The sequence below is a fragment of the Lagenorhynchus albirostris genome, chromosome 11 (genome assembly GCF_949774975.1).
Source record: "Lagenorhynchus albirostris chromosome 11, mLagAlb1.1, whole genome shotgun sequence".
Classification (NCBI taxonomy): domain Eukaryota; kingdom Metazoa; phylum Chordata; class Mammalia; order Artiodactyla; family Delphinidae; genus Lagenorhynchus; species Lagenorhynchus albirostris.
Genome location: NC_083105.1, coordinates 93,734,987 through 93,755,306, shown reverse-complemented (window position 1 = coordinate 93,755,306; position 20,320 = coordinate 93,734,987). Strand labels below are relative to the sequence as shown.

General features: G+C 45.7%; 1 protein-coding gene across 2 annotated transcripts in view; it reads right to left on the bottom strand.

Annotated features, from left to right (window-relative positions):
• GRIN2B (glutamate ionotropic receptor NMDA type subunit 2B) overlaps positions 1 to 20,320 on the bottom strand; it is a 426,141-nt gene that overhangs the window by 152,063 nt on the left and 253,758 nt on the right. The window contains exon 7 of one of the 2 annotated variants that reach the window (XM_060165411.1): positions 19,010 to 19,146. The exons of the other annotated variant lie outside the window; for it this stretch is intronic. The gene's annotated coding sequence lies outside the window, so the exon portion shown is untranslated. Of the gene's footprint in view, positions 1 to 19,009; positions 19,147 to 20,320 lie in introns of those variants that run through there. 2 annotated transcript variants of the gene reach the window in all.

Genomic DNA, 20,320 nt, shown 5'->3' with positions numbered 1-20,320 from the left:
GTGCACATATATCTTTATATGTGTATGTGCATATTCACACAATCCTCACAGCAATCCTTAAAATAAGGAATTAATATCTCTTTTTTTACAATTGGTAAAGCTGAGGTGCAGATAATTTTATACAAGTTAAAGAGTAGGTGGTTATAAATCCCAGATCTACTGGGATTCATAACCAGGTGGCAGAGCGTGGCAATTCCTGGTAATAAAAACAAAATTTTGATTTGAAATAAAAGCAAGCTGTGCAGAATAATGAAAAGACCATGAGAATCAAACTCACAAAGCCCTGCTTGGAATACTATCTCCGTCACCAACCCTTGGACAAATTACTCTATTAGCCTTAGTTTTCTCTTCCATAAAATGGCATAATAACTGCCCCAAAATATAGCATCACAAACTAAATACGGTACCTTTGTGAATGTGCCTAACTCTGTAGCTGGTACAGTAGGGCTTCTGGAACAGAATCTGCTAACAGTAGGCATTTGGTTAAATATTTGTGGAATGGTAATGAAGTAGAAGTGAGAAATCCCATAAGAACCATCTCCTTTGTTCAAAACTTGACAGATGGTCAACTTGTTCTTAAGAATATCCGATCCCTCCACCACCCTCAGAAACCATTCTACCCATGTCTTCACTGTCATAAATCGAAAGTGAAAAATACAAAGGCACCAGAGGTGGAGGTAAAAATACAGGCTGAGGGTGGCTGGAGGATCCAAAGTAGAAAACAGACTCGTCCTTGTTCTGCAAATCAGTCTCGTTTTTCCCTCCGTCCCCCGAGGTAGCTTCCCCCACGGCCAGGGTTTCACTTAAAGGAAGAACCAGGAAAGCAAATCCCAGAGGGAGCACAGGGGCTTGAGGGCGGACTGGGGCTCAGCCCTCCACCAGGAAAGAAACTCCTTGAGGCACGTCCCTCCTACTCCTTTCTGGAACCTCTTTGCTCATCTCTCTCCTCCATGACCTCCTTTGTCTCTGGAATCGAGAATGGTGATCCCCTGCTTCTCCTTTTGGAAGGGAAGTCTCTTGCCTCTCATGGGCAGCCACTTTCTCCTTATGCTTGACGTGGTCACTCCAGCCTCCCATACTGGGACACCCTCCAACCACACACGCGCACACACATGCATGCACACACCACCTCCCTCTCTCCCCATCCCCAGGCAAAGATCCAGCTCCTGTACGATTCTCCAGGGGGGCGTGGGAGAACTCCAGTCCCCAGAACAGCATCTCTGCTGCCTGCATGTCGCACCCCCCCCCTGCTCTTCCCTCTTTTGAGGTGAGGAGACGAAGCCTCTCAGGCTGATCGTTCAAGAAACTCAACTAAGAGTCTGTTAAGCAGAGATTCACAGCTGTGAAAGCCCACGCGAGGCTTCAAGTGCAAGGCAGCGGTACAGAGGATAAAAGGGCAAACGCCCGGACAGGGGCAGTGGCAGAGATGAACGGATGGAGGGTAAGGGGGGCAGCGGGGAGCTGTTGCTGGCTTATTCCCAAGGGTAAATTGCTCGCTTTGCCCTACAGCATTTTACGGCGTTGGGAAGTGTCTCTAGGAAACTCCTGTGGGACTGCAAATGATACAAACGTAAATAAGAGAAACTGCACTGCTGCCTCAAACAGCCACTTCTGAAGAGGCTCTGGAAGCGCCTTTAGTCAATCACGTGACACCCCTGGTAGGCAAACTCTGTGACGTGAGGTTGCGCTTAGGAGAGACGAGAAAGTTCACGCCCCATGGGGCTACCACTGATGATGTGGCTTCGGTGTGTCTAATTTTAAAAGGGGTACAGTCACACTGGCTCTCTTCATGCCTAAGTGGAAACACAGAGGAGAAAACAGGCTTCGACGAGCACCTCTCTCCAACTCAGCCAAACGCATCATGACTAAAGACACCCTCATCTACCAAGCCTCCCACTCTAAAACAGACAGCCGCACTGCCCCACCTACTTGGCCCAGACCTGCGAAGTCTCAACCACTCCCAATGTTGGGTAGAGGCCACCATCTACCCACTCACACAACTGCTCTCACACAAATCCTCTCCAACAGCCCCTCACACACTAGAACCACTTACACACGATCAATTTCACCCCTCATCACCCACCGTCTTCCATTCCCAGAGGCCAGAAGCTGACCTACCCCCGCCGTCACCAAAGGAGACGGCCATTCCTGCTTACACCCCACCACTCCTGTCTCCCCCTGCACACCGAGTCTACCCCCTGTATAAATATGTACACAGTGCATCCTGTCACTCACTTGTGCTGGCTTTTTCCCACCCAAATGAATACTCAAGTGTAAACCTACTCTTACATTCACTCATCCACGTGAACCACTCAAGTATCAATAAATCACCTCTGTACTTTGCCGTAAATTTCAAAGCATGGACATAGTTCCTTGTCAGGAAAACATCTAAATTCTCCGATACGTTTTACCAAATATTTGTTTTTGTATGCAAGTCCAGCCAGAAGAAGCCCCGCCTCACAACCAAAATGATGGTGACACTTTGGCTTACTGCCGTGTCACCATAAGAAGCCACACGGTGGCACGTGAATAGGAGGCCATCACAGTATGGTAAGTACTGTATGGAGTCTAGCAAAGCCACGTCAACATTTCCGTTCTTCGTCCAAAGGGCTCCTTGCCATGCATAAAAACATGCGATGAGCTCAAAACACAGCTGTCAAACTCATATGGCTACTTTTGGCATATTGACCTAGCATCTGGTTCAGAAATCCATTCTCACGCTACCTTGTCCCTTTTGAAACGTAGCTGTCCCAGGGCCACAGGGTCAGAGGCAGTTCTTTCGTCATTTCCTAGAGATGGAAGGCAGTTTGCTACGGTGATCACTCTCATTAACGGGTGCTCCAGAGGTTCTGGACCCTCTGCTCGCAAGTACCAAAACTGTCATTCACGACACTACGGCAGGAACCGCGGAAGACTTCCAGTTCACTCCCTCGTGCACCTTGCAATGGATAAAAGGGACAATTAACCCAAACCAGGGGTCCGATGTGAAGCCGGGAAGGAGCTGCCCCCTGGGATGGCGTATTTCACTTATAGTACTGGGAGAGGGGAGAACTGACAGGGACAAAAAGATGAGCCTGAGTCCCAGTCCCTGGGGCTAATGGATACACAGGTAAATGTCAAGTCAGCCTGTTTTTATCTAATTCAAAAAAATAACCTCATTTATGTCACTTCCCAGGCCCCCATGTGTCCTGGCATCTGTCACGGGGCGTCTGGCTCCTTGCTTCTGGCATACTCAACCAAGCAGGCTTTCTCTTCTTACATCCCCAATTAAAAATGACACGGCCCTTCTAGCACCATGTCGGACTGTCTACACCAGCGCACAGGACTCCCTGTGATGTAAAGGGAGTGGTAGTAACATCCCTGAGAAGTGAACGTGACGAGGGCCAACAGTCCCCGTGAAGGTCTTAAGAAAGGCACTCAATTCAGTGGCAGGATTATTTCCACGTGAATGTTCACCGACAGGGCGTTGAGCTAAGGCTCACACTGTTATCAGAAAGCAAGTTATTGAACAAACATGAACGGAAGCCTCTGATTTCCTTCCTTCCACCAGTGGATTTCTGGAGGGCTGGAAAAACCTAGGGTGAGCCTTGATCTTAGGGCAATTCTATCATCACTCTTCAAAGACCCTTCATCCCCTGAAGTTTATTTCGGTCGAGTACTAAACAAACAAGCAAGCAAGCACCTTATCCACAGTCAGGGCTCCGAGAATCAGGAGTCTCCTGTAACCAGGGAGTAGTAACCCAGGGAAAGAATGCTGGTGCCTTGGACAGGGTGACCGGTGGACGGGAGAGTAGATGGATTTATATGATGAGAAGGCAGGCTCCACAGCTGTTACTTATGTTTGGGTGTAGAAGTGAGAAAAGCAATGGGGTGAATTTGGTTGCCCATTGACTGAGGTGTGAAAGGGGAGGAATGTTCTATTTTGGCAATGTTCAGTTTTAGGTGCCTTGCAGACACTGTGAGGAAATGTCTGGTAGGTAACGATACAGTGTAGTATACGGTTCTGAGGGGTGGTCTGAGTTGAGGATAAATATTTGAAAATCATTGCATAAAGGGGATATATAAAGCCATCGACTAGATTAAACCACCTAGGAAATCTGTGTAAATTAAAAAATAATAATAATAAGGGAGCCCAAAACAGGGCCCATCTTTAGAGATGGAAAGGAAAAAAGTGAAACTAGCAAAGAAGATTGAGAGGAACTGACCAAGAGGATGGGAGGAAAATTGCAAGAGTGTGGCTTCATGAAAGCCAAGGATTTCAATGAGGAAGCTGTCACCTGCGTCAAACGCTGCAGAGGGGACAAGACGACAATGGAGTGACCAACATGGTGATCGCTGGCAACTCTGGCAAGAACCACAAGAGCCATTCCATTACTGTGGTGTGAATGGAACCCCATGGAATGGGTGGAGGAGAGCCTGGCAGGTGGGGAAGAAGAGAAAGCGATCATAGGCAACTCTTCCAAGAAGTTTTTCTATTACAAGGAACAGAAAAATGAGGAGATAATCAGAGGCAGACGTGGATTTTTGGTTTCATTTTTAATATAGGAGGAATTAGAACTTACCTGTGGCCGGTGAACACGGTGTAGTAGAGAGAGAGGGAAAAACGCAAGGTCTTTGAGAAAGCAAAAAGGCTGGGATCTAGAATTTAAGAATTCAAGAGATCTGGACTCAAACCCGTATTTTCTCATGGACTCTGCTCTTTGTAAAGGGTCGGTCTCTGTGAGACAGGGGAACTTCATCCACAGAACCTGGAGTGAAGGCTGAAGGCACTGGTGCTGAAGCAGGTATAGCTGGTAGACTTGGTGATATGAAAATGAGGACGTTCCTGGCAGAATATTCCATTTTCTCAATGAATTCTGAAGGCAGATTTACCAGCAGAGAGTGCTAGTCAGAGACAGGAGAGATGTAACAGGTCTGAAGTGAGAAGAGAGAGTGAGAAGTTGTTCTGGAGTGGGAGAAAGTTAATATAGTAGGAAATGCAGTAGGAGCTCTGGGCAGGACCAAGTCACAGTTTGAGAACTGTGGCTTTGTCATCATGATTGTGTTTCTCCAACTTGGAGGAGAAACTGGAGTCGTTCAAGTGCTTCAAGGCAGGCATGAAAGAGGCGGTTTACTCAGCCATAAAAAAGAATGAAATAATGCCATTTGCAGCAACATGGATGGACCTGGAGATTATCGTACTACGTGAAATAAGCCAGACAGACAAAGACAAATAGCATATGATATCACTTATGTGTGGAATATAAAATATAACACAAATGAACTTATCTACAAAACAGAAAAAGGCTCACAGACATAGAGAACAGACTTGTGGTTGCCAAGGGGGAGGGAAGAGTTGTGAGTTTGGGATTAGCAGATGCAAACGACTATATAGGATGGATAAACAACAAGATCCTACTGTACAGCACAGGGAACTATATTCAATATCCTGTGATAAAACATAATGGAAAAGGATATGAAAAAGAATATACATATGTATAACTGAATCACTTTGCTGTACATCAGAAATCCCATTCACCACTGCAACAAAAAGAATAAAATACCTAGGAATAAACCTACCTAAGGAGGTAAAAGACCTGTCCTCAGAAAGTTATAAGATGCTGACAGAAAGAAATCAAAGATGACACAAACAGATGGAGAGATATACCATGTTCTCGGATTGGAAGAATCAATATTGTGAAAATGACTGTACTACCCAAAGCAATCTACAGATTCAACACAATCCCTATCAAATCACCAATGGCACTTTTTACAGAACTAGAACAAAAAAATCTTAAAATTTGTATGGTGACACAAAAGACCCTGAATAACCAAAGCAATCTTGAGGGAAAAAAAAGGAGCTGGAGGAATCAGACTCCCTGACTTCAGACTATACTACAAAGCTACAGTAATCGAGACAATATGGTACTGGCAGAAAAACAGAAATATAGATCAATGGAACAGAATAGAAAGCCCAGAGATAAGCCCACACACCTACAGTCAACTAATCTATGACAAAGGAGGCAAGGATATACAATGGAGAAAAGACAGTCTCTTCAATAAGTGGTGCTGGGAAAACTGGACAGCTACATGTAAAAGAATGAAATTAGAACACTCCCTAACACCACACACAAAAATAAACTCAAAATGAATTAAAGACCTAAATGTAAGACTGGACACTATAAAACTCTTAGAGGAAAACATAGGAAGAACACTCTTTGATATAAATCACAGCAAGATCTTTTTTGACCCACCTCCTAGAGTAATGGAAATAAAAACAAAAATAAACGAATGGGACCTAATGAAGCTTAAAAGCTTTTGCACAGCAAAGGAAACTATAAACAAGATGAAAAGACAACCCTCAGAATGGGAGAAAATATTTGCAAATGAATCAACGGACAAAGGATTAATCTCCAAAATATACAAACAGCTCGTGCAGCTCAATATTAAAAAAACAAACAACCCAATCAAAAAATGGGCAGAAGGGGCTTCCCTGGTGGCGCAGTGGTTGAGAGTCTGCCTGCCGATGCAGGGGACACGGGTTTGTGCCCCAGTCCGGGAAGATCCCACATGCCGCGGAGCAGCTGGGCCAGTGAGCCATGGCCGCTGAGCCTGTGCGTCCGGAGCCTGTGCTCCACAACGGGAGAGGCCACAACAGTGAGAGGCCCGCGTACCGCAAAAAAAAAAAAAAAAAAAAAAAAAACCCAAAAACCTAACTACATATTAGTCTTTGCCTAAGTCTCTGCCTTCAAGGGAACTCAGGGTAAGATCACTGGTACTAGAAAGAGCTACATAGATCAGAGCCTCAAGATGGGACTGTGGAGTTCAATGAAGATCCCACTGCTGGGGGTAAGTGGGGTAGTGGTAACTCCTGGTATGGTAACTACTAGCTTCACAAATGCTACTAGTCTCCCCTGTGGTAGACTGGGACAAGGTAGGGGTAGAGGGTGATGTATGGGGTTGGGTGGTGGCTCTGGTCCTTGAACATGTGGGCAGTTGGCTGACTTTGTCGATATATTTTGTAAGTCTTGAAAAAAGAAACTGAAAGGGTCAAGTCAGCCAACTATCAACTCAGGGCTTTCTGTGAAACCCAGAAAGCCTTCCATGCCATGTATAAGGAGACTCACACCTCGTAGCCACAGGCAGACTGTTGAAAATCAGACCCCAAGAACTAACTGTAGCAGTGACAACACTGCAAAGGAGACTAAATGCACAACCTTGGACTATCTCCTATGTGACAATAACAGGAAAAGAATGGGACCCTGACACCCACATGGGGACCTTTGGGTGGACAGGGAGGGAGGCTTTTCCTGAAACCTTGTGGAAGGCAAGAGAAGCTCCACCCCCAACCCCTCGCCAGAGGAAAGAAACCTGACCTTACTTAGAGACTCTGCAAGGACCTCATCTGAGGCAGGTGTCTTTCAGTATGACTCTGCTCCTCCAAGATATGTGCCCTGTCTGCCTCATCCTGCCCTGGCCAGTAACCAGAGCCTGGTCACATGCAACTACAGCTGGACAGCACATCCCTAGACGGGGCGATGGCCAGCAGGAAACAGCTTCCACGCTGAAGGGATGGCTTTCCGACGCAGACCTCAGAAAGCAGTGAGCACAGCTGAGAGTGGATTCTGAGGGAGTCCAGGCGGGGTACAGCGATAGAGAACTTGTTGGCATGGGAGCACTCGCCTGTGAATTGAGGGTCGAGGTCCTGTCAAAGCCTCCTCGGGGCAGTGCTAATACCCTCCTGGGTCGGTGGCCCAGGGAATGAGGCGGTGGATGATGGAGTGACTTTGGCAGAATCTTGGGGTCAGAAGACTAGTGAGGTGGGAACATCAGGCTGGAAGCACCACGCGAGCCTGAGAATGGTGACGTAACTGTGCGCTGAGATGATTTCCAAAGGCTCTTCTACAAAGCTCTGGCGGGATCAAGCACCCATCACCCGCGGGGGTTATCAGCTCAGTACAGCTCCTTGCATTGGCTTCCCTCCTTCCCTATCTCACTTCCCTAGTCCCTAATTTCTTCTCCTCGAGATGCTTCCCACACAAGCTCTCTGAGCAAAGGCTAAGAGGCTGCTTCCGAGGAGCGAAGTTCCAGGCGAGGTGGAGAATCCAGAGGCTGCTCCTGGCCCCGCCACTGGCTCCGAGCACCGACGCTTCCTGCTGCAGCGTCCAGGACTCAGTGGGGCCTCAGCACGTGACAGCTCCCTCCTTCCCTTCTTCGCCCTTCCCCTGAATCAGTAAATTTGATGGCGGTTAAGGGCAAACAACTCCTTGAGACAGAACCATGACCTCTTCTGCTCTGTGCCTACCCAAAGCCCCTGTGAACTCACTCTTCCTCAGCCCTGACTCCGCTTCTCCTTCCCCAGCACACGGTTTGCCTCCCTGGTCCCTATGTAGCCTCAGGATAACTGTGTCCCCCAGAGGGATCGAATCCCCTTCTGGGGAAATCAAAGAGCAGATGAGGAATTAGTCACCAGACTGTGTCACTTTGAATACAAGGAAGAGGGAAAGGAAAGGAGGTGTAGGAGCGGGGTGGAGGCAGACGGGCAGGGGAGCGGCCAGGAGAGGAGAGGGGCAGGAGGGTAGCAGCGCTGTGGTTGAGGAGGTCACACATTTGATTTTCTTTCATCATCACAATACATTTGCAAGGTGTTCTCCTGTCACACAGACGAGGGAGCCAAGGCTCGGGGTCCCTGTCTTAAACACCTGATTCCTAAGCTAAACTGACAGCTCGGAGTTGCAGGTGGTGCTACCACAAGAGCCAGAGACAGAGCCTGATTAAGAATGAGGGAAACCGGGGCTTCCCTGGTGGCACAGTGGTTAAGAATCCACCTGCCAATGCAGGGGACACAGGTTTGAGCCCTGGTGCGGGAAGATTCCACATGTCGCGGAGCAACTAAGCCCGTGAGCCACAACTACTGAGCCCGCGTGCCACAACTACCGAGCCCGCGTGCGACAAGTACTGAAGCCCGTGCTCCGCAACAAGAGAAGCCACCGCAGTGAGAAGCCTGCACACCGCAACGAAGGGCAGCCCCCGCTCGCAGCAACTAGAGAAAAGCCCGCACGCAGCAACAAAGACCGACATGGCCAAAAATAAATAAATGAAAAAAAAAATGAGGGAAACCAATCAGACCAGATACACTGATGCCTTAGGCCTCTGCCTCCTTCAAGCCTGGATTTATTTGGAAACACCAAGTTATAGGGGAACTTCATCGAACTGGAATGCGGGCAACCAGAATATTTTCATTTTTCCCTCTGCTTAACAAGTAATGGTCACCAAAAAGTATAGATGGAGCAATTTCCAGGGGAAGAGGGCACAAAGGCTGTGAAGAGAAGCACCGGCTGCACTGGGCCCTGAGCTCTGAGCACCAGGATGAGGCAGCCCAGAACCAGGGCAGAGGACCAAGCCAGCGGCTGTTGACAGTACAACGAACTTAACCATGACACCCCCGGCAATGGGACCAGAACGCCTTCAATTGTTCTGCTTTGCTTCTGGAAGGCCCAGGGCATTACACCACCTCCCTCTGCTTTCCTGCTAAGATCTTCGCCCAGGATTTCCACCTCTACCAATGAAACAGCTTATTTCTTCCTATACTATATTGCTTTCTCAAGGTTCCTGCTGAAGTCCTCTTAACTCTTTGCCATTTCAGCATTCTTCTTTAATGTCAGGTCCTTTGTAAATTGTACATTCTTTCTCCATTTCCAGTAATAACTAAGCTTCAAAGACTCATAATACCCTAGAGCTGAAGGGACCAATTTTTTTTAATTCAAGAAACAATTAGGGCTTCCCTGGTGGCGCAGTGGTTGAGAATCTGCCTGCCAATGCAGGGGACACGGGTTCGAGCCCTGGTCTAGGAAGATCCCACATGCCGCAGAGCAACTAAGCCCGTGAGCCACAACTACTGAGCCTACGCGTCTGGAGCCTGTGCTCCGCAAGAGAGGCCGCGATAGTGAGAGGCCCGCGCACCGCGATGAAGAGTGGCCCCCACTTGCCGCAACTAGAGAAAGCCCTCGCACAGAAACGAAGACCCAACACAGCCATAAATAAATAAATAAAATTTTTTTTAAAAAAGAAACAATTATATAGCATTTACCCTAAGCCACACACACGGTTGAATCCCTTGAAATTATTAACCTATTTAATAATACTCATAACAATTCTATGAGTAAGGTACAGTTATTATCCCCACTTTTTCTCAGATGAAGACCCTGAGGTTCAACAAGATTAAATAACTTACTTTGGGTCAGACAACTAGAAAGTGGCAGAGCCAGGAAGTCTGGCTCCAAAGTCTGTGCCTTAAAAAAATTCTTAACCTTAGGGATCATTTCACCCATCCCCTTCATTTTACAGAGGAGGAGACTCAAACACAAAAAGCTAAGTGATTTGTGCAAAGATAAGGTAGACTGTGGGCTGGTGTGCAAGTTTTCTGATTTCCAGTTCAATGTTTTTGTCCCCGTATCCCAAGGCTGGGCTCCAGACAGCAGTCTTCACCTCTAGGCTACATTTCAACGATGGTTTCCCATGAGTTCAACTGAGCCGTAGCTTTATAATATCATCACGGATCTTCATTTTACCAAGGTTGTGTAGAAACACATGGGACGTTGTTAAGGCTCTGCACCTAGTCCTTTGGGGCTTTAGAATCGGGTGATCCAGGTCCTAGGGCTTCCTGATCAGCTGTGAGACCCTGGCAGGTTCCTTTCCCTCTCTAGAAAGTCTAGTTGGTGTATGGGAGGGTGCCCTGCACACTATAAGAAACCTATAAATCCTATAATTACGATAATGATGATTAGTACTGTTAAAAGCATCATGTTTTACCCTTGATTTCTGCAGAGTTTGTGAAGTGGTGACGAGGATGTAGTCTCAGATGGTCACTGTTGCCCAAGGCAGGAGGACCTTGTGCTGAGCTGGGTGTTGGCGGGATACGGGAGGCTGGGGGCAAAAGCTGGAAACACAGCCGTGTTCCTGTCATTACCAGCTCTGGATAAGAGTGGTGTGGGGCAAAATGGAAGGCTGTTAATAATAGAGAAACTGGGGGTCATGGAGACATACGTCTGCATGGGCCCCATCCCCCAGCCCTGGGGCGCGTGCTTTCACCTGCTCTTTCATATCCGCCGTTACTGTAGCATCGAATGCAAACCTCAGGTCAGACTGATGCATTGGGTATTTCCGCTGTTTTCTCAGCCACCTCTGTCACTGGACATCGGGAGCCCTTCAAGGACAGGAACCCTTGTCTTTTATCTCTGTGTCTACAAAGCCAGCAGCGTGGCTGGCGTTCAGGAAATGGTGGGTGAATAGGGAATGAACGAATGCTTTTTCGACTTCCTTGAATAGCAACCATTTTGCCTTTGCCCAGCAGCCCAGGACTCAGAGTGTTCTAGAAGTAGCCCTCCCAGGGTTGTGGTCGGGCAGGACTAATACTGGGCTGGGGGAGTCAATGGAATTTTCAGGAAGTGTGGGAAGAGACAGTGAAGCCTGGAACTTTTGTAGATTCAGTTTCTGAGAAGCACTGTGGGGTAGTTCTCCAGTAATTCATCACGCAACCCCCAAGGGTGCCCATAACTGCCTCTGCATCAGAATACTCTCCTATACATATTAAGAAACAAAAACTAAATCAAGTAAGTATTTAAAAAGCTCAATCTAGCACTTTGTCTTGTGGGCACTTTAATCCCTAGGAGACACTCAGACAGCTGTAGTTTTTGGCTTCAAAGACAATTTTAAGAAAGGAAGTGGGGATAAAGGCCCTGAGAGAGGCGATGCCAATTCACACATTCTTTGTGTATACTTCAAAATTGAGACTATCGAGAACACCTTAATGACAGGAAGAAAGAATAAACTTGGTGGGGCTCCTACAGCACCTAGCACTGGCTATGCACACAGACAATGCTCAATAAAAACTGGATATATGGATGGATGGATGGATGGATAAATGGATGGATAAATGGATGGTGGATGGATGGATGGATGGGTGGATGGATGGATGGATGGATGGGTGGATGGATGGATGGATGGATGGATGGATATATGGATGGATGGATGGATGGATGGATAAATGGATGGATGGATGGATGGATGGATGGATGGATGGATAAATGGATGGTAGATGGATGGATGGATGGGTGGATGGATGGATGGATAAATGGATGGTGGATGGATGGATGGATGGGTGGATGGATGGATGGATAAATGGATGGTGGATGGATGGATGGATGGGTGGATGGATGGGTGGATGGATGGATGGATGGATGGATAAATGGATGGTGGATGGATGGATGGATGGGTGGATGGACAGAATACAACTTTCTATTGCCACCATTGCCAACAGTCATCTGTAACTAGTGTAACTCTATAGTCAGAATAACCTAATAACCTACCATTCTCTTTCCCATTAATTCTCTCTGGACTGTTTTTGCACAGAACTGATATCTACTTATTGTCTGTTCTTTATTCAATCATTCAAAAGAAAACTCTGTCTCCCTCATCACCTAATAGTAAAACCGTCTACATACACCAGTGCCTTCTCACACAAATCAAACAACATAATACAATGGTGTTTTCATTCACTGTATTGTGTCTCCATCTGAGTAAGAGATGAAATCAGAGATGTAGTTAAAGTCTAAGACAGATGCTTTCTTTCTTCTGTCATTCATCTGGCACTAGCTATGGTGTTTCAAAACAAAAAAAACAAAACATGCTAACAATAAACTAGCATTCGCTCCTTACCTGGGGTAGGGGAGGGGCTAATGTAAATTAGTCTCTGCAAGTCCTTTCATCTGTCATAACTCTTTGTCCCAAATAACTCATTGCCATTCCTACAGCCAGGAAGGAATCTGGCTGCTCAGGTCATCTTCACCCATGTCCAAACTCCTTCTCAGAGAACTTGATTCCTTCTGTCCCTCCCGCTTTTGTGTAATTCCCTGTCTGCCCCAGATTTTGAGTGATAAAGATTTCCAAGGCCAGACAATTCTTGGGTTGGGAATAGGTGATTCATGGAGAGACAGTCTTGGAAGAGAAGGGAAGGAAGAGCATTAGAGAGGAAGCTTGGGGAAGCTGCAGAGAGGATGGTGCCAAATGAATGACCAGAGGGCAAAAACATGGGAGAAGTACAATAGAACCTGGAGAAAAAACTGTTTCCCACATCTCTTGCTCATTCCAGAACTTTCAGAAAAGAGGTGAAGAGATGGAGAACGGGTTTGGGGAAAGTAATCCTCTGTTCTATGACAGGATTCGCTTTGTTACTGAAGGGAAATAACCGACAAGAGAAGAGAGAGACAGAAAGAAACCAGGAGTAGGGTGGGCGAGACAAAGAGGAAGACATATGGGGAGGGGGTGGAGGAGAAGGGTGAGGAGGAGAGAACACGGAATGCAACGGGAACGCTGCTGGAAACAGAAAAACCGCCCCCAGAGGAAAATGCCAGCATCTCTGGGCAAAAATCTAAACTGTCATCACATGCATCTTTGCTCTCAGAAATATACACATTTTTTCCTTTCAAGATGATTCCCCACTCCGACATCAGGAGAACACTTCAAACCGAGAGACTAAGATAATTTCATTCCTGCTATCATGTAGCACTTCCAGGCCCTCCCTTGGCATTCTCCATAAATGTGCCGTCACCACCCTTTAGACAAATCAGTGCTGGGAGCCCAGGGCAGGGAAGATTCAGGGCTAAGTCCTTGTCTAGACTTCATATACATTTTACCTCTTACAAAACTGGAGTGGAAGAAATCTGTCCCTCTTGGGAAAAAAAATGAGGAAAAGAAAATGCAATCTTGAATGTTTACACATTCTAAATACAGTATCTTCATTCAATTCTCCATTGTTAATGTCAGTAGAGCAGGGACAGTCCAATAAAACAAGTAGAATAAGACAATGATAACAAAACCAATGGCTACGTTTTTCGAGCACTTATATCAGGTCCTCTGTACACAGTTTGCATACATTCTCATTTAACCAGTATGAAGACAATAGGAAGCCTTTGGTGCTACCCATGTTTTTACAGATGAAGAAGCAAGCTCAGAGAGGTTAGGTAACTTGGCCAAGGTTGCTCAGCAGATAAGTATGGGGCCCAGATGTTGAGAGACCCTTCTGGCTTCCTATATCGTGCAAGGGCCTAAACTTTATTTTACCAACAGTCAATAATAAGCTCCTTGCCCACCAACATTTTCATATACCTGGTAATGGAGAGAAAATGGTTGAATCCTTCCCTTCCCTTTAAGTTTTTCCCTATGCTATTTACAGAGTAATAAAATGAGCTCAGCATACTTCTACTCCACCGTCTTGGCCAGTCGGATCATCCTTTATCAGAAATTAGGCAACCGACATGAGTAATCAAAAAACTAAACAATCAATCCCTGATCAATGGTAGTTAATGGTAAAAAAGAGGAAATAAAAGCTATGTATGGACCACATGTGCCTGCCTTCTCTACCATATTGGACACTATTGATCCCTTTTGCTTTCTTTTTTTTTTTTTTTTTTTTGCAGTACGTGGGCCTCTCACTGTTGTGGCCTCTCCCGTTGCAGAGCACAGGCTCCGGACACGCAGGCTCAGTGGCCATGGCTCTCGGGCCCAGCCGCTCCGCGGCACGTGGGATCTTCCCGGACCGGGGCACGAACCCGTGTCCCCTGCATCGGCAGGCGGGCTCTCAACCACTGCGCCACCAGGGAAGCCCACCTTTTGCTTTCATAAAGTCATTTCTTTCGGCTTCAGTAGCCTGCCCTCTACAGAGCTGATCACCACAGCCTCCCTCCCTGTATCCACCGGCCTGCGGCCTTTGCTGAATATTCTGCCTCATCCTCCCTCCAACTGTACTGGGTGTTCAAGGCTCAGCCCGAATCTCACTTTCCCGTTCTCTACGTACTCTTCTCCTGAAAGAGCAGATCTGTTCTCAGCTGGCCACTGACAGTTGTATCAACACTATGCTGATGAATTTCAAATCTGTAACCTCACATTCCAGACTCGATTAGCTGTAGACACTGCAGGACATGCTCACTGACATGTCCTGCCCTCAGCTCAGAATTCAACATATTTTCTGTGAAAAACAGGTTTCTGCTTCAACTTTTCCATTTCCATTGATTCATCACCAGCCTTTCAATCTCAAAACCTAAAAGCCAGCTTTGACTATTTTATCTCCTGTATTATCTCTATGTAGGACATTACTAGATCCTAAAATAGCATTCTTCAAAATTCGCTTGCGATCTCTGAGGCCACCAAAATCCTGGCTCTGGTCACCTTGCATTTGGAGTAGGTCTGACTTGTCTCCCACCCTTGGGTCACTCACTACTCTTCCCCCATCCTTTCATATAGTGGTACGGGATTAATCTTCTCAACATAACCATTTCATCGAGTCTTTCCTACAGTAACCTCTCAGGATAAAGTTAAATGACATTAATCTAGCTTTCAGGGTTTTTCATAACATACTGGTTAGCAGTCACACTCATTCAGCCCAAAGCAGGGATTCAAAAACTAAACAGGCTATTTCTTAAAGAGAAGATTCTGAAGCAGAAAGATACCCCGGTGGTGTCTAATTCAACTCCTTCACAGAAATATAACATGTGTTAGTTAAACGTTGATGTAATCCTACTTTTTTATTTATGCATGCTCTTTACCATGCTATTGTTTTAATGAGATTTGAACAGACTAAAGGACTTGGTTAAGTTCACACAATTAGATGCCAATTCCCAATATGGTACCTTTCCAACTCTAGCCTTTCCAGAAAAACAACTCTGTCCCACAGTGACCCCACGCTTATTCCCATTAGTTGTCTACAAGTCCATTCAGATGAAGTTGATCCCAATATAACCCTCACATGAACATTCAGTGTCAAGTCCAAATCTTTGTTCATGCTATCCGTTCCCACTTGGAGAAAGGTCACCTTCCCTTGGGCCTCTACCTTCTACATTCTTTGAAGTCTAGGTCAAGTTCCATTGCCTCCAATTCCTCCACAATGTTTCAAGGCTGCAACTTCAACCTATGTAGATAACACTCCTTGACTGTAGCATATGAACTGTATTACCCATCTGAGGCACTTCATCATATTCTGTCTTACACTTTTTTTTTTTAACATCCTTACTGGAGTTTAATTGCTTTACAATGATGTGTTAGTTTCTGCTGTATAACAAAGTGAATCACCTGTACGTATACATATATCCCCATATCCCGTCCCTCTTGCATCTCCCTCCCACCCTCCCTATCCCACCCCTCTAGGGGGTCACAAAGCACGGAGCTGATCTCCCTGTGCTGTGCGGCTGCTTCCCACTAGCTATCTGTTTTACGTTTGGTACTGTATGTATGTCCATGTGTCTTACACTCTTACTCAACAATTTTGTGTATGTAGCCTTTGCTTCTTCAACTGAACTCAAGTTCTGAAGAGAATCAGAACATGTCTTTATTGTTGTGATGTCCTTCACATCAACTATAGCTCCTTGAGCAGAGCAGACACTGCACTATTTGTTAAAAACACAGACTCCAAGAATAGGACCTGAAACAAAGTCTTAAACAGATAATCCAGAGGCCCGGAGGAAATCAAATCCATAGATAATACGAAGCTTAATTTTCCAATTAGCTTAAGTTAATTAACTGATTTTCAAATATTTAGTAAGTGCCTGCTCTGAGCCAATTAAAGTGTCTAGTATTAAAGTGTGATGGTGAGTGGGACAGACGGACACACTGCTGCCAACATGGAGCTAACAGTCTAGTCTGAGAAAGACACAAACATTAAATGATCGCATATGTGTGTGTGTGTCTAATTTAACTAGGACTATAGGAAAAATGGGAAAAAGTGGACAGATTTGAAATATATTTTTCTATAGAACCAGTAAAATTAGAAAACTGATTAGATGAAGCGTTTGAGGGAGAGGAAAGATGACTTGCAAATTTCTGACACATGCAACCAGAAAGATAACTGCGCCATTCCTCTGAGGTGAAGAAAGCGGAGGGCAAGGTGGAAGGGATTGTATCATGAAAATCCAACCTTCGGCATATGCCGAACAGTTCATTAGTAGAACACCAGCAAATAAGAAAAGTCAACAAGAAGCACCTGGAGGCCCATGTCCTGACCTTTACCCTGTTCACCTTCAGATCGTGTTTCTTAAAAAGAAAACGCTCCACCCAAAATTGGGCCTGCGAAGAGGAAAGCAGAATCGTGGAGCTCGGACGGCTCAGAATTGGGCAACTAGACTGTGAATTACTGCAGGTTACTGTTTGCTGAGGCTTGAAGAATACAAAATAAATCTTTTCGATCCACGAAAATAAAATCTGGCCCATTTATTTTTCTTATCAAGTGAGTCAAAAGCTTAGCTGAACGGAAAACTAAAAGTAAGCTGAAAAAGGACAGCTTCTGGTGTGTTCTCATGCAAAACGCAGGCTTAACACACAGGCCCTGACTCTTCGTTTCCCTCCTGGTGCCTGGTCAGCTGCTGTATAACGTGTGCTAGGAATGAAGCCACGGTTCTGGATTCCAAACCTATTCAAGCTTTGATCACAGGGTTGGAAGGGAACATAGACGTTCAATACCTCATAAAATCAAAGAACCGAACCTAATCAGAAGGAACACAGGGCTCATTTTTTTCCAAATTCTTTTCAGGCAGGCATCTCCCCAAGACATTATTTTACAGATGAGGAAACCAAAGTCTGAAATGGTAAAATGACTTGTAACACAGCTAATGGGTAGTAAAGCTGGGAACAGAGGCATGCTCTCAGCACAGTGCCCCTTTCGCTCTAGAGACCACATTGCTGCATGGTAAAGAGAGGGGCAGGCCTAGAAAAGAAGTCCCTTTTGGAAAGTAATCTGAGATCAGATTCTGAGAGCAGAAACTTGCTATCTAGGGAGGATGACTGCTAAGTATCAATTTGGCTAAAAGAAGTCCCCCATCAGTCCTTCATCACGTAAGCAAAATGATCCAAATGATATTTGAAAAATATAAACCTGAGAGTGGGTAGAAGATGATTTTTGTGATGGGAAAGAAAAGGGACCTAGAACAGCATGTTATGAGCACCTGGGCACAAGGTAATGAGGGCAGTGGCTATGGAAAAGAATGACAACTTCGGGACGCCATACAAGAAGTCTGGACTCTGACTATTACATAAAAGAAGCGAAGGGCAGCGAGGAATCGTTTCCAAGTCCACGTGACTGATTAGAAGGCAGAAGGTCACGTGAGCACTCTGCACATAAAGCCAATGTTGGAAACTAGTCCAAAGCCTACACTTTACTGCCAACGAATCAGAAAAATCCCCTTCACACGTGAAGGATAGCATATTGAACTTTTAAAAAGAATGATCACTTTTTCACTCCACATGCATGGGCCCCACCTTTCATCTTTATTGATTCGTTCACACTCTCATTCAACAGCAAAAAAAATGTGTGAGTCTTCTAGGCACTGAGTCCTGGAGTGGCTACGAAAAATGAACGAGACAGTCCCAGCCTCGGGTGCGCTCAGATCTACTTTTCATTTGAACTGCTGGTACATCTAAGTGTTTGTTATAATAGCGGTGTGAACACAGGGCTATGGGAACACAAAGAGAGGGATGACTGATTCTGTCTGGAACTGTTAGGGAAGACTTCATGGAGGAGGTGACACTTGAGTTAGATCTTAAGGGACAGTCATGTATCCACCAAGGGAACTGAAAGAGGACTATTAGAGGGTACAACCCATGTGATGCCAGGAGCAGTAAAAACACTGTCATATTTAGAGAATGGTCGGTCATGTCACTGGGTGTTGCTGGATCACAAGCAGGGTATGCTGGGGCCAGGCAGGGAGTTGGAAGAGGGAGGCAGTTGAATAACATAAGCCCACTCATAAAAGTCAGACCCAGATATTCAAGGTCTTTGATGGCTTGCTGAGAAACATATCACATCCAGCAGATAGAAGGGAACCATAGAGACTGGTGGGAAAATTAGCTTTCTGCTCTAGATATCCAATTCTTCATTATCTGCAGCATACTGAGATCTTATTTAAATCAATGAGTCTCGGGTGGCAACTTCTTCCTCACCCCCAACTTGATTGGAGAAAGACCGCTTTAGCCACTTTGAGGTCTTCAGTGGCAACGGCTCCATCCAAAAAAGCACGGATGCCAAGGTGATGGGCTTTCCACCACCCAAAGCAGCCACCAGACCTCAACGTCCCGGCAGATGCTTGCTGGGGCCACTGTCATTCTGATCGGCCTTGTTTCTTTCTTCTTTGTAAAGGAAAGCAGAATACATTTGAGGGATTTTGAGCACGTACCCCCTTTCAGGAGCACACACCCCTTAACTGAATTCACAAAGGCAGGGTTTTCATTTTGCCGGCAAGGCATGACGCTGCTGCATGTTAAACATACTGCTCCCCCACCACAATGCTTCTCTCTACTCCATTAGGAAGGGCCAGCGCAGGCTGGACCGACGGCAGGCTCTGCGGGCTCTGCGATCATGCTCTCAGCACCCAGGCATTACAGGATCATGCCCCCGTCTCATTTATTTCTGAAACGTCTCTTCTCCCTCAGATATGTCCTGTTCCTTCTTTATATCTCCTGTCAATTTCTTTTCTTATAGACATATTTCCCTGCTGCTTACTAATAACCAGAGTGACTGATTCGACAGCTGGTATGACCAAGTGTGGAGAAGTAGGATCCTTTCCCAGTGCTCAGAAGGAATGGGAGAGACAGGCATTTTTCTTTTCTTTTGGAAAAAAAAGATAAGCTCACAATCTGAAGCACGTGTCACTGCCAGGGCTGACAGACTTAGCATGTGTGTCCTTTACAAGGGACCCAAAAGATTTTAAAGCCTGAATCAATGCTGTACTTGCTTTCTTTTCCCACTTTCCAATTTTACCTTTTCAGTGGAAAAAGAAACATGTCTCAGTTTTCCTGACACCGAGACACATGAACTATCATCTCCCACAGAAAAGAGGAAAAGGAAGCACCACTCAGCTCCTGGTTGTACCCTCGGCCCCTCCAGGAGAGCATATGGAGTTTCTAGGTCACGCTTTTTTTTGAAAGTTCTCCAATTTACTATTTTTTAAAAAATTTGTTTTATTGAAGTATAGTAGATTTACAGTGCTGTGTTAGTCTCTGGTGTATAGCAAAGCGATTCGGTTATACATATGTATTTTCTTTTTCATATTCTTTTCCATTATGGTTTACCACAGGATACTGAATACAGTTGCCTGTGTTATACAGTAGGACCTTGTTGATTACCCATCGTATATATAATAGTTTGCATCTGCTAACCCCAAACTCCCACTCCATCCCTCCCTCACCCCCATCCCCCTTGGCAACCACAAGTCTGTTCTCTACGTCTGTGAGTCTGTTCCTGTTTCGTAGATAGGCTCATTGGCGTCATATTTTAGATTCCACGTGTAAGTGATATCAT